Here is a 12,623-nt window from a genome sequence, read left to right as displayed (position 1 = left end):
AGAGACTCCCAAACACGACTCCACTTACATCAAGGGGAACTACATCTAATTCTACTTCATCAATCAAATCAGAACCGAGGGAAAATCAATTTTTGCACTATTTTTTACCTTCAAATATACAAACTTATTTACCCATCCTAATGGATATGGGCTCATATGGTCATGAACTTATAATCCAAATTTTATAACCAGATCTACTGCAATGAGCTTCACATGGGATCCAGGGTCAAATAGAGCATAAATATTTATCTTCTTGACCTATATCTTTATATGCAAGAGTTTGGTCACTTCTTTCTCTTCCTATTGCTGAAGGCTACTCACATTCACCTCCTTTTTCACTAACATACAAAAAATCTTCTTATCCACGTCTGAGTTTCTTTCAACTTAGTTGCTTGAATAGGTGGCTATGAGATTCTTCTTGTTATTATATTTCTTTTGTTCTTCGGGTTAATCTCTAGATGCAACTTCCAACACTTCGCCTCTATATGGTTGCCAATGTTGTCGCAATGTTGTAGTGGTTGTTGGGATATTTGCACTGGTATGTTGTGGTTGTACCTTTTTATCTTTTCCCCCTTTCAAATCCTTCTTTCCCTCTTTCGAAGCATCATATTTCTCCTTTTTCTTTGATCCACCCCTTTCTTTAGGCCTATGTTCTCCAAGTACTGTGCTTGTACACAAACCTCATCCATTGATCTGGGTTTGAATAACATCACTTGCTTCTGTAGATGGTTTTGTATACCACCCAGATACTTGTGGAGTACATCTGGTTTCTTTGAGGAGATACCCAACATTATGGCCATCTTTTTGAACTCTATGTTGTACTCCTATATGCTCTGCTCTTGCTTTTGCCTTAAGTAGTGCCATCATATCCACTGGTCATCTACATACCTAATAGGGTAATATTGTGACTTTATGAGGGTTTTGAAGTCCTCCTAGTTAGTCACTAGAGGATCTTCCTCCAACCTCAGGGTCTTTATGTGGCTTTCCCACCAAGTGAGGGCATGGGCATCTAATTTCAACCACACAAATCAAATCTTTTGTTCTTCCTCAACATGATGGACACTAAAATAAACTTCTAATTGTTGCAACCAATGATTTAGCTTTAGAGTGTCGATCTCACCTTGGTAGGGCTTGATATCAAATTTGAATTCTATTTTTAATATGGATTGTGAATGATTCATGGAAATTAAACTGGTTTGATCTTTTTTGGGTCCTTTCTTCAGTTGGTTCTCTATTTCTTCCTGATCTCCTAATCTCCCTTCTGATCTATTACTTGTATTAGAACCCCCATATTCTCTGAATAACCTAATATTATTAATCAGGTTTTACATAAGGAGATTTGTGTTATATTTTATATCTGTGACTTGTGCTTCCATCCATGAAAACCTCTCCCCTTTAGGATCAAGAGGGATATTCATAGATTTTTCGGCCATGACTAGGGTTTTACAATTTTTTTCTTAGCCGATCTAGATTCCCTACAAATCTCCACAATATACCTAAAAAATCTTGCTTTGATACCAATATGATCCATAAACTATTGTGGATATTCCATTGGATAGTTTTTCATGACAGATCTATTAAAACTATATTTAAAAATTTGAAATATACACTATTAGGGTTTTATTTCTCTTTAGATTATCGTTAATTGCATATGCATGCAAATTTAAATTATGCAGAAAATATTGAACAATGAAATAAAAATTCACAAACTACGATTTGGCACAAGATATGACTTGGGAAACCCTTTCAAGAGAAAAACTAGTTGGAAGGTGAGGTTGCTCTTCTCTCTTTCTTTGAATAGAAAATGATTGTGAGTACAAAGAAGTATGGCCAGTGGTTCATGGGCTACTACAGTGCACAAATCCTATTTGTGTGCTCTATATCCTATCCCTCTCGACTATTTTTGCTCATCTATGGAACAAATGAATTTGAAAGAATGGAACCCCTTTTGTTGCCAGTGGCCCAATTATAACACAACCCAATAACCTACTAGTCATGGTTAGGTTTGACTCTCTCATCTCTTAACCAAAGTTAAATTATGGATTATTATACAGTCTTATTCATCAAAATCATGTGGCTAGCCCATTTTCCATGAATAATGGGGGATGACTTGGCATCCTCTCAAATTATGGTGGTGAAAATAGGAAGGTCAACTTCTGAGTGGCATAACTTTTGCATACAGACTTTGATTGAGGCGATTCTTATGTCGTTGGAAAGGTATTTATGTGTAGAATATGAAAAAAGAGTGCCACACTAAAGTGGAAGAGTTTTACCCCCCCCAAAATGTCGTTTGATGTCTCAAAATGCTCCCAAAAGGTTTCAGACCCCAATTTGCCAAACTGGGTCTTTCTGGTAAAAATGGTCCTGTGAACTAATTCCTCCACTTTATCCACATTTAAAGCATCAAGATGGATAATAAATAATATCTCTAATCCTAATCATAAATAGATCGTTTATGTAGAACCTAGTGCTACATTTCTACCACCAATGTCTAAAAAAATGAGCTTGAATATTTGGAAGAAAGTGAGTGCCTCTTTTACTCACACTTGTGGTTGAAAGGTGGTCCATTGCATTTCATTGCTGATAGCGGGAGTCAAAAGAACATCATATTAGCAGAGGTTGTTAAGAGGTTGGGTCTGTTGATAACACCACACCTGCAACCATACACCATAAGGTGGCTCCTCCAAGGGAAGACCTTTGCGTCAACCAACAATGTCGCTTGTCCTATGGCATCAAGCCCTTCAAGGATGAGGTATTGTGTGATATTTCTCCCCTTGAAGTCTGTGATGTTCTTTTAGGCAAACCATACTTGTGGAAGCGTCATGCTGTATATGAGTCTAAACCTCATAATGTTATTATTACTTGGGGAAGACAACTATATAAGATATCAGAAGTAGCCTTGCCTACTGCCATTTCTTTGATCTATGCTAAGCAATGCAGTAAGATCATCTCAAAACCAAGAAATTTGTACTCTTCCTGATTTGATCTCAAAGTAAGAAGAATATTGTGGCCACATCCATGGCCTTCACATCAACACATTCACCAACAGGTCTATGATATCTTGCAGAAAGCCAATACTAAATACAAAAAATTCCATGATCAACACAGGGTGCCACACAAGTTTCAAGTGGGATACAAGGTTTGGTTGCATTTGCAGAAGGAACACCGTGTAAGGGCTCATTAGAAGCTTCAACCACTTCACTATGGACCTTACACCATCACGAAGGCTATGGGTGACAACAATTTTGAGCTAAGTATCCCCCCTTCCTTGGCCTGCACCCAATGTTCAAAGTGGACCTCCTTTGACCATACTTTCTACCATTGTTGTACACATCATAAATTGTAGAGAAACTGTCGCCAATAGAGATCAACCCAAATTGCATTGAACCTGAAACAATTGATCATATAATTGACATACAAATTAACCACACTCGCCAACAGAGGATCCATCTGTATCAGGTTGTCAAAGTAGGCGAGCTCTTGCACCAAGGCAAGTGGCTCACGAGGGGCCAAGTTTAATGGAAGTTTCCCCATCTAATGGAGGCACTCAACACAATGGAGACCATTTCTTCCTAAGTAGGAGGACTGATCCTCTTAGATATCGGTGGCCACCCACCTATTCCATTGGCTCACAACACAATTTTCTATTTTGGTAGTTTGTACAATATTTTGGTCCTGAATTTATGGAGTCGTTTTGTGGCCCTGAATGACATTTATTGGAAAAATGGGCACGACTAGTGAGTGCAGTGAAAAATTTTACTTCTTGGTTAAACCTTTCCAACAAGCTACTAAGCACCTCGAACAAAGCTCGTATGCCAAATTTACAACCCTAGGAAGTTGACGTTCCAACTTACCCTATCAAGACCCACAAGCCTTTTGGCACTTCATCTCCTAGGGTTAAGATTTTGGATGTTTAGGGGTTTTCTCATTGCTTCTTTATGATAACAAGGACTTGGAACCTCATTGTAAGATAGTATGGGAAGGCATGTAGCTGTCACATCTCTTCTCAGAGATAAGCTACCATTGTTCGAACTAGTTTCTTTTCATTATGCATTTATACAGTTTCAACACTTTCCTTTTATTATAGAAGTTAAGTTTCATTGTATCTTTGTATTTTGGTTACCAATATTATATCATTTCGTTCCCTTCATAAATTTAGATCAGAATTAATGTTTACATTTCATGCATCATCTCTCCATGAGTTCAAGTACAAGCTTCCCATAAATATAAGATTCAAGATCATGCTAATTTTAAACTTTTCAATAGAGACATAAATAATCTAAAACAACAAATTTACACAACATGCTCATGAAGCAATCCTTTTCATGTTGCATACTAAGGATAAGAGAGGCTCATGGTTGGTAGTTGATCACACTTTCTTTGCTTTTAGGCATTGATTGTCGTGGCTTGGTCCAAGATGAAACTTGAAGATGCCAATACATAATATCATAATTGCACTGAAGGTAACCACAACCTTGTAGATGTCATTAATACAACAATTAGAGTAAATACAATCTCATGGTTGCAAGGATATAATCCTAGAATCATGTTGAAGGTACGTATGTTGTTAATCTTCGCTACCATGTTGGTTTACACATTAAAACTCCCACCAGAACCTTCTCAAATCATGTCAGGACTACTCTTGGGTAGCCAATTCAGATACTTTATTGCAAGGTAGAATGATTCATTTTGTCCCTCATGTCTCCAAGGCATTGGGCAAACAATCTTGTGATAATCCTTCAAAATATATTGCTCAATGTTCCTATGATCAAATGAGGCATCTATACCATCTCCACAAGGTTTTTAACATGTAATAAGAGTACCTAGCTTAAAAAAATTAGAAATAATAATGAAAACTCCTTAAGATTGATTCTATAAACAAGAAAAGACTAGAGTTGAGTCCATAATACTTGGAAAAATGCCAAGAGCTAAATCTTGATGATATAGACACATTTTGGAATAATCATGAACTTAAGGAGCATAATGGATCAGTAAATGTAGGTATAGACAAGCAAATATATCATTCTAGGGGCCCATTACTTCACAAGTAAGGACCATTACTTTGTGTTAAGAGAGTACGTTGACCATTAAGGCTACTTATGGGGAGTCTATTCCTTTGAGTAATATGTTGACTTCCCATCACATCAAATGGATCTTCACCAAATTACACAAGAGTATTTCACATCCAATGGATCTTCACCAAATTACACAAGAGTGTTTTTTCCTTAAACATTAATGCTAAAACCCTAGCTTGTCCCTTCATGAAAAAGGCAAAACTTCTAAACCCCAACTTGTCCCTTCATGAAAAAGGCAAAACTTCTAAACCCCAACTTGTCCCTTCATGAAAAAGGCAAAAATTCTAAACCCCAACTTGTCTCTTCATGAAAAAAGCAAAACTTTTTGTGCGAGGATTTTTAGTAATTCCTCCCCCTTCATTCTAAAAAGCTCTTCATAGCTCTTTGTGAAATTAACTTTAAAATGAAATTAAAATTTCAATTAAAACTTAAATCAAAATTAAATTAAAATTTCAATTAAAACTTAAATCAAAATTTTTAGCATCATTATGTTTTATTTTGGTGTTTAAAATATATTTTTGAAAAAAAATAGGTTCGACGCTTTGGTAAACCTCTGATATGTTTAACAATTCCAAATTACCAAATTTTCAATTTTTTTACCCAATTTTAAACAAAATGGACAACAACATCTACCAGAAAAAATTACGAATTTTAAAATTTTTTAACTTAATTATAAACAAAATGCACAACAGTATCTACCCAAAAAAAACAACAAAACAGTTGCCGCGGGACATTATTGCTAGCAGAGTATGAAATGATGACAAGAATAACTTGCATGAAAAAATACACATGTTCGCACATAAACGGGTGGCCTTCCACCCGAAAACCATTGCTCATTGAAAATTTAGAGTTGTCATTGGCGCGAGCAGCGTCATGGAAGTGAATCCAATTACAACCACCTTCAAAGCTTTGGGAAGAAAATGAAAATGGTTTGGTTTGTTGGGACATTGTTTCATCACCTTCAACTACGATTCCTTGCAACAAGTATTAGTATTCAAAGACAATGCAATGCCACCATTCGTCCTGCGTACGCCCACCATCTCACAGCTCTCTGTTACGAGGGACGTTTGAAGGAGGCTCTGCAAATTTTATGTATTACAGACAATCATGTTCACAACTCTCACACCTATGTGTGTCTCTTACAGGGCTGCATTAAGAGAAAAGCCTTACCAGAGGCCAAATTAGTCCATGCGCACATCAATCAGACGGGATTCATGGTAGACACAGTTGTAGGCAACACTCTTGTGAATGTGTATGTCAAGTGTGGCAATTTGGTGGACGCTCGCAGAGTTTTCGATCAAATACCTGAGTGAAATGTGTGTTCTTGGACTGTTATGATTGCAGGTTATGCAAGGCATGGAGTTTATCCCCAGGAGGCATTGACACTCTTTCACCAAATGGAGAAAGCAGGAGTCCAACCCAATCAGTTCACTTTTGCCTCTGTCATTCGGCCGTGTGCCAATTTAGCATACCTCGCACAGGGTGTGGAGATCCACCAACAAATAATAAGATGTGGATATGAGTCCAACGCCTTTGTGATGAGTGCTCTAGTAAATATGTATGCAAAATGTGGGTTTATAGAGAAGGCACGTGAAGTGTTCGACAAAATGCACCAACGAGATATTGTCTCCTGGACAGCAATGGTTGCAGGGTATGCACAGAATGGGCTTGTTAATGAGTCCCTTGCACTATTTAACAAAATGCCTGAGAAAAACGTAGTCTCATGGAATTCAATGATTGCAGGTTTTGCAGATAATGGCTTTGTGGACCAGGCCTTGAAACTGTTCAACGAAATGCCGCAACGAGATGGGGTTTCATGGAATGCGATTATTACAGGATTTGTACGCAATGGTCATGTCGATGAAGCCCTGAAGCTCTTTCAGAAAATGCCACAGACAAGCGTCATCGCGTGTAATGCGATGATTGCAGGGTTTTTGCAGAATGGGCTTGTTGATGAAGCCTCAAAACTCTTCAAAGAGATGCGACAACGTGACATAGCCTCATGGAACTTGATGATTGCTGGATTGGGACAGAATGGGCTTGTTGATGAAGCACGGAAACTGTTTATGGAGATGCCTCAACGAGATGTGGTCTCATGGAATGCGATGATTACATCGTTAGCACAGAACGGGCTTACTGGTGAATCCTTGATACTTTTCAACAAAATGCCTCAACGAGATGTGGTTTCATGGAATGCTATGGTTGGAGGCTATACACATACTGGGCATATTGAGCAGGCCCTGAAGTTGTTTAATGAAATGCCTCAACGAGATGTGGTCTCATGGAATACAATGATTGCTGGATTTGTGCAAACTGGGCAATGCGAGGAGGCTCTGCATCTTTTTCAGCAAATGCAATTGGTAGATATGAAACCAAACTCAAAAACCTTCACCATTATCCTCCCAGCATGTGCCGACCTGGCAGCTCTGGAACAGGGTATGGAGGTATATGAAAAAGTAATCAGGAGCGGATATCAGTCGGATGCCCTTTTGTTGAATGCTTTGATAGACATGTTTGCAAAATGTGGGAGCATAAATGTGGCACGTGGGTTATTTGACAAAATGCTTAAACGAGATGCCGTCTCCTGGACAACGATAATCGGGGCATATGCCATACATGGCTATGGAAAAGAAGCCCTCACACTATTTGAAGAGATGAAGCAGTCTGGCGTGAGCCCAGACCGTGTTACCTTATTAAATGTTTTGTTTGCATGTAGCCATACGGGCCTAGTAGATGAAGGCTACAAATACTTTAATTCTATGAGTTCACATTATCACATTACACCTTCAATGGAGCACTATAGATGCATGGTTGACCTTCTTGGGCGTGCTGGGCATCTGCAGGAAGCTCAAGACTTTATCAATAAAATGCCCATCAAAGCTGATGCTATTCTGTGGATTTCCTTGCTTGGTGCTTGTCGAGTGTATACCAATGTAGAGCTAGGAGAAAGTGTGGCAGAACGTAGTTTTGAGATGGACCCTGGAAATGTTGCACCTTATGTGCTTCTCTCAAATATCTATGCTGCAGTAGGCAGGTGGGGTGATATTGAAAATTTACAGAAGGTAATGAAAAACAGATCAGTAAAAAGGACTCCAGGATGCAGCTGGCTTCAGGTCGATAAAAAAACGCATGCTTTCCTAGTAGGGGGTAGCTAATACGAACAAACACAGCAATTTTGTGGGAAGTTGGAGAGCTTGTCTTGGGGGAATAGATAGAGCAAATATTTTTCCAATACAATTTGGAATCAGACTGAGGTGAGAAGCCAGACACTATTGTATTGTGACAGTTAACGCAATATTGGGAGGAGCTATTTCGTAATCAATGTTGGAGTTAGCAATCCACAATTTTAGATACAACTGTTAAATGGGGTTCACCATGAAGCGGTATATAGCTCATTGGTGGAGCAGCCCATTGGCCATGAGCAGGTGCCGTGTTCAATTCCATTCCTATTCAACTTTTAATGATTATTCTTGATCCAAATCACAGGACGTCTCAAGGGGTCAAATGGGATAGGGAAGGTAGGGTTCCTCTACAAAAAATTCAGGCCAGGAATTGATTAAATGGGATAGGGGAGGTAGGGTTCCTCTACAAAAAATTCAGGCCAGGAATTGATTATTGTTATCATCTGCTTCAACCATCTATGGAGTTTTAGGGATCAAAGTTTGGATACCTGGGGGAGGTAGGGTTCCTCCACAAAAAAAACAGGGATCAAAGTTTGCATACCTGGGGGAGGTAGGGTTCCTCCACAAAAAAAAACAGACTAGGAATTGATTATTGTTATTATCTGGTTCAACCATCTATGGAGTTTTAGGGATCAAAGTTTGGATCTGAACCTGCAAGTACATTGCAGATCTAACAACAGCTTGGATCTGACCATGCAAGTGCATGGCAGATTTAACTAGCTTTTAACGATCATTCTTGAGTATTGATTATTGTTATCATCTGGTTCAACCATCTATGGAGATTTAGGTATCAAAGTTTGGATCTGAACCTGGGGGAGGTAGGGTTCCTCCACAAAAAAAACAGACTAGGAATTGATTATTGTTATTATCTGGTTCAACCATCTCTGGAGTTTTAGGGATGAAAGTTTGGATCTGAACCTGCAAGTACATTGCAGATCTATCAACAGCTTGGATCTGACCATGCAAGTGCATGGCAGATTTAACCAGCTTTTAACGATCATTCTTGAGTATATTGCCCTACAACTAGAGATCAACTAGAGATTAGAGTTCTGCTCCGAAAAAGAATGAAGACAGCTATTGAACTGGCTGAACGGGAATATGTAGAAGGTATTCAGATCCAAATTGCAGGACGTCTCATGGGAAAGGAAATTGCCTGGGTCAAATGGGATGGGGAGGTAGGGTACCCCTACAAAAATTCAGGCTAGGAATTGATTATTGTTATTATCTGGTTCAACCATCTATGGAGTTTTAGGGATCAGAGTTTGGATCTGAACCTGCAAGTGCATGACAGATCAGCTAGGCCGGTTTTGTTTAGCAATCCCAAAAAAACAGGCGCTGAGAATGGAACTTGGGAAGTGCAGTTGATAGCAACACTTTACCTCGTTTGTGTCCACAAATTGAAATGTTTCAAGTCTTATCTCAGGCTTAGGTGAGAAGCATCAATGGGAGCAGCAGTATTATACGTTGCAGATAGATATTGATGATATTAATGGGGTATATGATGTTCAGAAGACACGAGGAGGGATATTGACATCAATTTGTTACGTTTGTCACCGGAAAAAGCCTTGAAATGGTAGGTAATTTGATTGTTTTTATAGTGTTTCGTGGCATCTTGCCTGTTCTATGTTGGTCACAATTGTATGCTAGAATTCTGTTAGCCAGATAGATTCTGTTACAGAGAATTAGAGATATCTTGAGAAGATGTTATGGTTAAGATGTTTGGTGTTTTCGTATTTTATGATCGATGACTATTTATAATTGATGTTTACTTCTAAATTTAGTGAGAAATGAGAGTTGAAATAGCTGAAATAGCTAAAGGCATGTCCTTGTTGATCTTAGTTCGGGGAATTTCCAAGGAAGAAATTTCCATTGCCATTTGGCTGATTCAAAGTTGTGAATATAATCAGTTAAGAAATTATGCCTGTGGGGATAGCCAAAGGAAGTCTGATCTATGAATGGGAAGAAAAAGAACACTTGTTATTGGAACTCTTTGTATGAAAGAAACCTCAATTTTTTTGAAATGAGTGTTTTGTCTAGGCACAATAAACACTCTAAACACTCTCCCAATGCACTCTTATTGAGTCCCCTCCACACCTGTCGGAATAATATCTTGAACTCTAGCATACAAAGTCTAGGTGCTAGGATGGAGTCTCCTAAACATAAATGTTCACTTTCCTTTATCAACTTGTTCTTACCTACTTGGCTTATGAACTTTGCCATATAATTGATGAGTGATGACTCTTCATGATAGAAAAATTAAAACACTAGGTTAATTGTTTATGATTTTGAAAGTTTATATCAAATAGTGTTATCCCTATTAATAGAACTTTATCTGACTATACCAAATTTTTGAAAGGCACTTCTTCCATTAAAGATTTTGATCGAGTGATAAATATATTGTGATTTGCCCAAACATGTTTTACATGTATGGTTCACTACTCTTGATGAGTTCTCTAGAATCTCAAATTTAATAATTTAAGAAGAAAACCTATCATTTGTTGTGTTTTGATGTTGATTAGTGTTTGGAACATTTGTATTTACTAATCATGAAAGACAATAAGCATTTCTCTTTATCGTGATAAGCATTGACAATGTGATTGCCCAAAAGTGATTTGATTACCCAAAATCTCTTGACGACATTTACTGTCTTTTTACATGGTGGGAAAACCTATCACAACTCAGTTGTCAAACCAGCAGTGAGGACAATCATCACTAGTTTCTATCTGCGAATGGAGGTTGACTCATCACCATTATTCAAGGAAAACCACGCCACCGGGAATAACCCGTTGGTGGTTCGTGAGGGGGTAGGCTATCACTCCTGCTAGATGCCTCTGGGTATTAGGTCGTTAACCATTTATTTATGTTCAAGGAAGATGAGCCCTTAGCCAAGCAAAAGCAATTTTAGGGTATATTCCAGGCCCAAACGACATCTACTATCATTCAGGGCAACCATTGAACTTGTCTCCGGTCATTAATTTATACTAATTTCTATTTCTCCTTCTTTCAATTTCTTTTACAAGTAAATAAACATATTTTAGAGATGTAAGGGCACCTCCAATTAAAATTCCTTATACCAACTAGACCTGAGCAAATAATACCCATATTTTTTATTAGAAAATCAGAAAGGTAGAAATATTTCTTATTCTTGATAATTACTTGTGATGTTCTTGATTTGTTATTACGTTTCTTTATATCTTCTTTCTTTTAGTTCATCAAGCAATTACCAAAGCAATAACACATAAAACAATGGACACTAGATGTAGGCACTATGCCAGGGAAAAAACCCCCTCGAGGGGAAAACCCAGTCAACAATTCTTCCTTCAATAGTTTTATGGGGATATTCCAAGACTCTTGGCCTTGACACAAACTTCCCTCCACGCCAAATTAGCCTTCTTCCTTACTTGCAGATGATCCTTCTTGACCTAGCAACAGTAGCAACATCGACAACACTTTCTTCGACCCAACAACTTCAATCTTGCCTTAGAGACTTCGATCTTCACTGAAAGACTTCGATCTTCACTTAGAACCTTCGATCTTGGCCCAATACAGCTTCTCGAGGTGACAACATCACATGAAAACTGGCTACGATATCAACTCAGCAACTGGTTATGACATCATATGACAAATGGCTACGGCATCACTAAGAGAACTTCGGTCTTCCAAAGTAGGGCACGAGAGACAGAGAGAGATACTTGCACCAAAGATTCGATTTTCCCTTTCTCCTTCTCCTAGACCAAACTCGCACTTCCTTCTCCTCCTCCTTCTATTTCGCACTTCTTCCGGCTTCAAGAGAGATCGAACTTGCTTGTGAGAGTGAGTGCTTCAAATGGAATTTGAATGCCTTCATTTATAGTCCTTTGGTGAGGTCGAATAGCCTCCTTTGAGGCTGACTTGATCATCTTAAGGCCAACTTGGTGTGGAGACAACAAAATTCATATTTGACTCAATACTTAACCTTTTTACATGATTCAAAAGCCCAAGAAGGGTCTCTTTAAAAGTACAATGACTCTATTGACTTAGAATAAATCCTAAAAGTCCTCAATGGGGACTTTGACCTAAAACATGGTGACCCAAGCATGAAACCCATGCTTTAATAAGTCACAATAATAATAATAAAAATTCTTTTCTTTATTCTTTTGACAAGTACATTACAAGATGACTCAAATACATTTAATGAAGATTGAACCTAGTTACATTTTCCAACACTCCCTCTTAACTAGGGAGGTATTCATCATATACAAGTACAAGGAAGATCTCAACTATATGAACCATGAAGAATTTTAGGCACCACAATGCCATGGACTAGATTCTTGACCAGGGCAATCTATCCATTGGTCTCTCAACAATTTAGGTACCACAATGCCAT

The 12,623-nt window shown here is 38.2% G+C and overlaps 1 pseudogene across 1 annotated transcript; it reads left to right on the top strand.

The window, feature by feature from the left end:
* Nucleotides 1-5,810: 5,810 nt before the first annotated feature.
* Nucleotides 5,811-10,059, top strand: LOC149259235 (pentatricopeptide repeat-containing protein At2g13600-like; annotated as a pseudogene). Its single transcript, XR_016257357.1, has 2 exons — nt 5,811-8,754; nt 8,808-10,059. The product of XR_016257357.1 is annotated as a pentatricopeptide repeat-containing protein At2g13600-like (transcript).
* Nucleotides 10,060-12,623: the final 2,564 nt, after the last annotated feature.

The sequence above is a fragment of the Pinus tabuliformis genome, chromosome 6 (assembly GCF_031772625.1).
Source record: "Pinus tabuliformis cultivar Carrire ecotype Pingquan chromosome 6, CPIR1, whole genome shotgun sequence".
Lineage (NCBI taxonomy): Eukaryota > Viridiplantae > Streptophyta > Pinopsida > Pinales > Pinaceae > Pinus > Pinus tabuliformis.
This window is presented reverse-complemented; position numbering and strand designations above follow the sequence as displayed.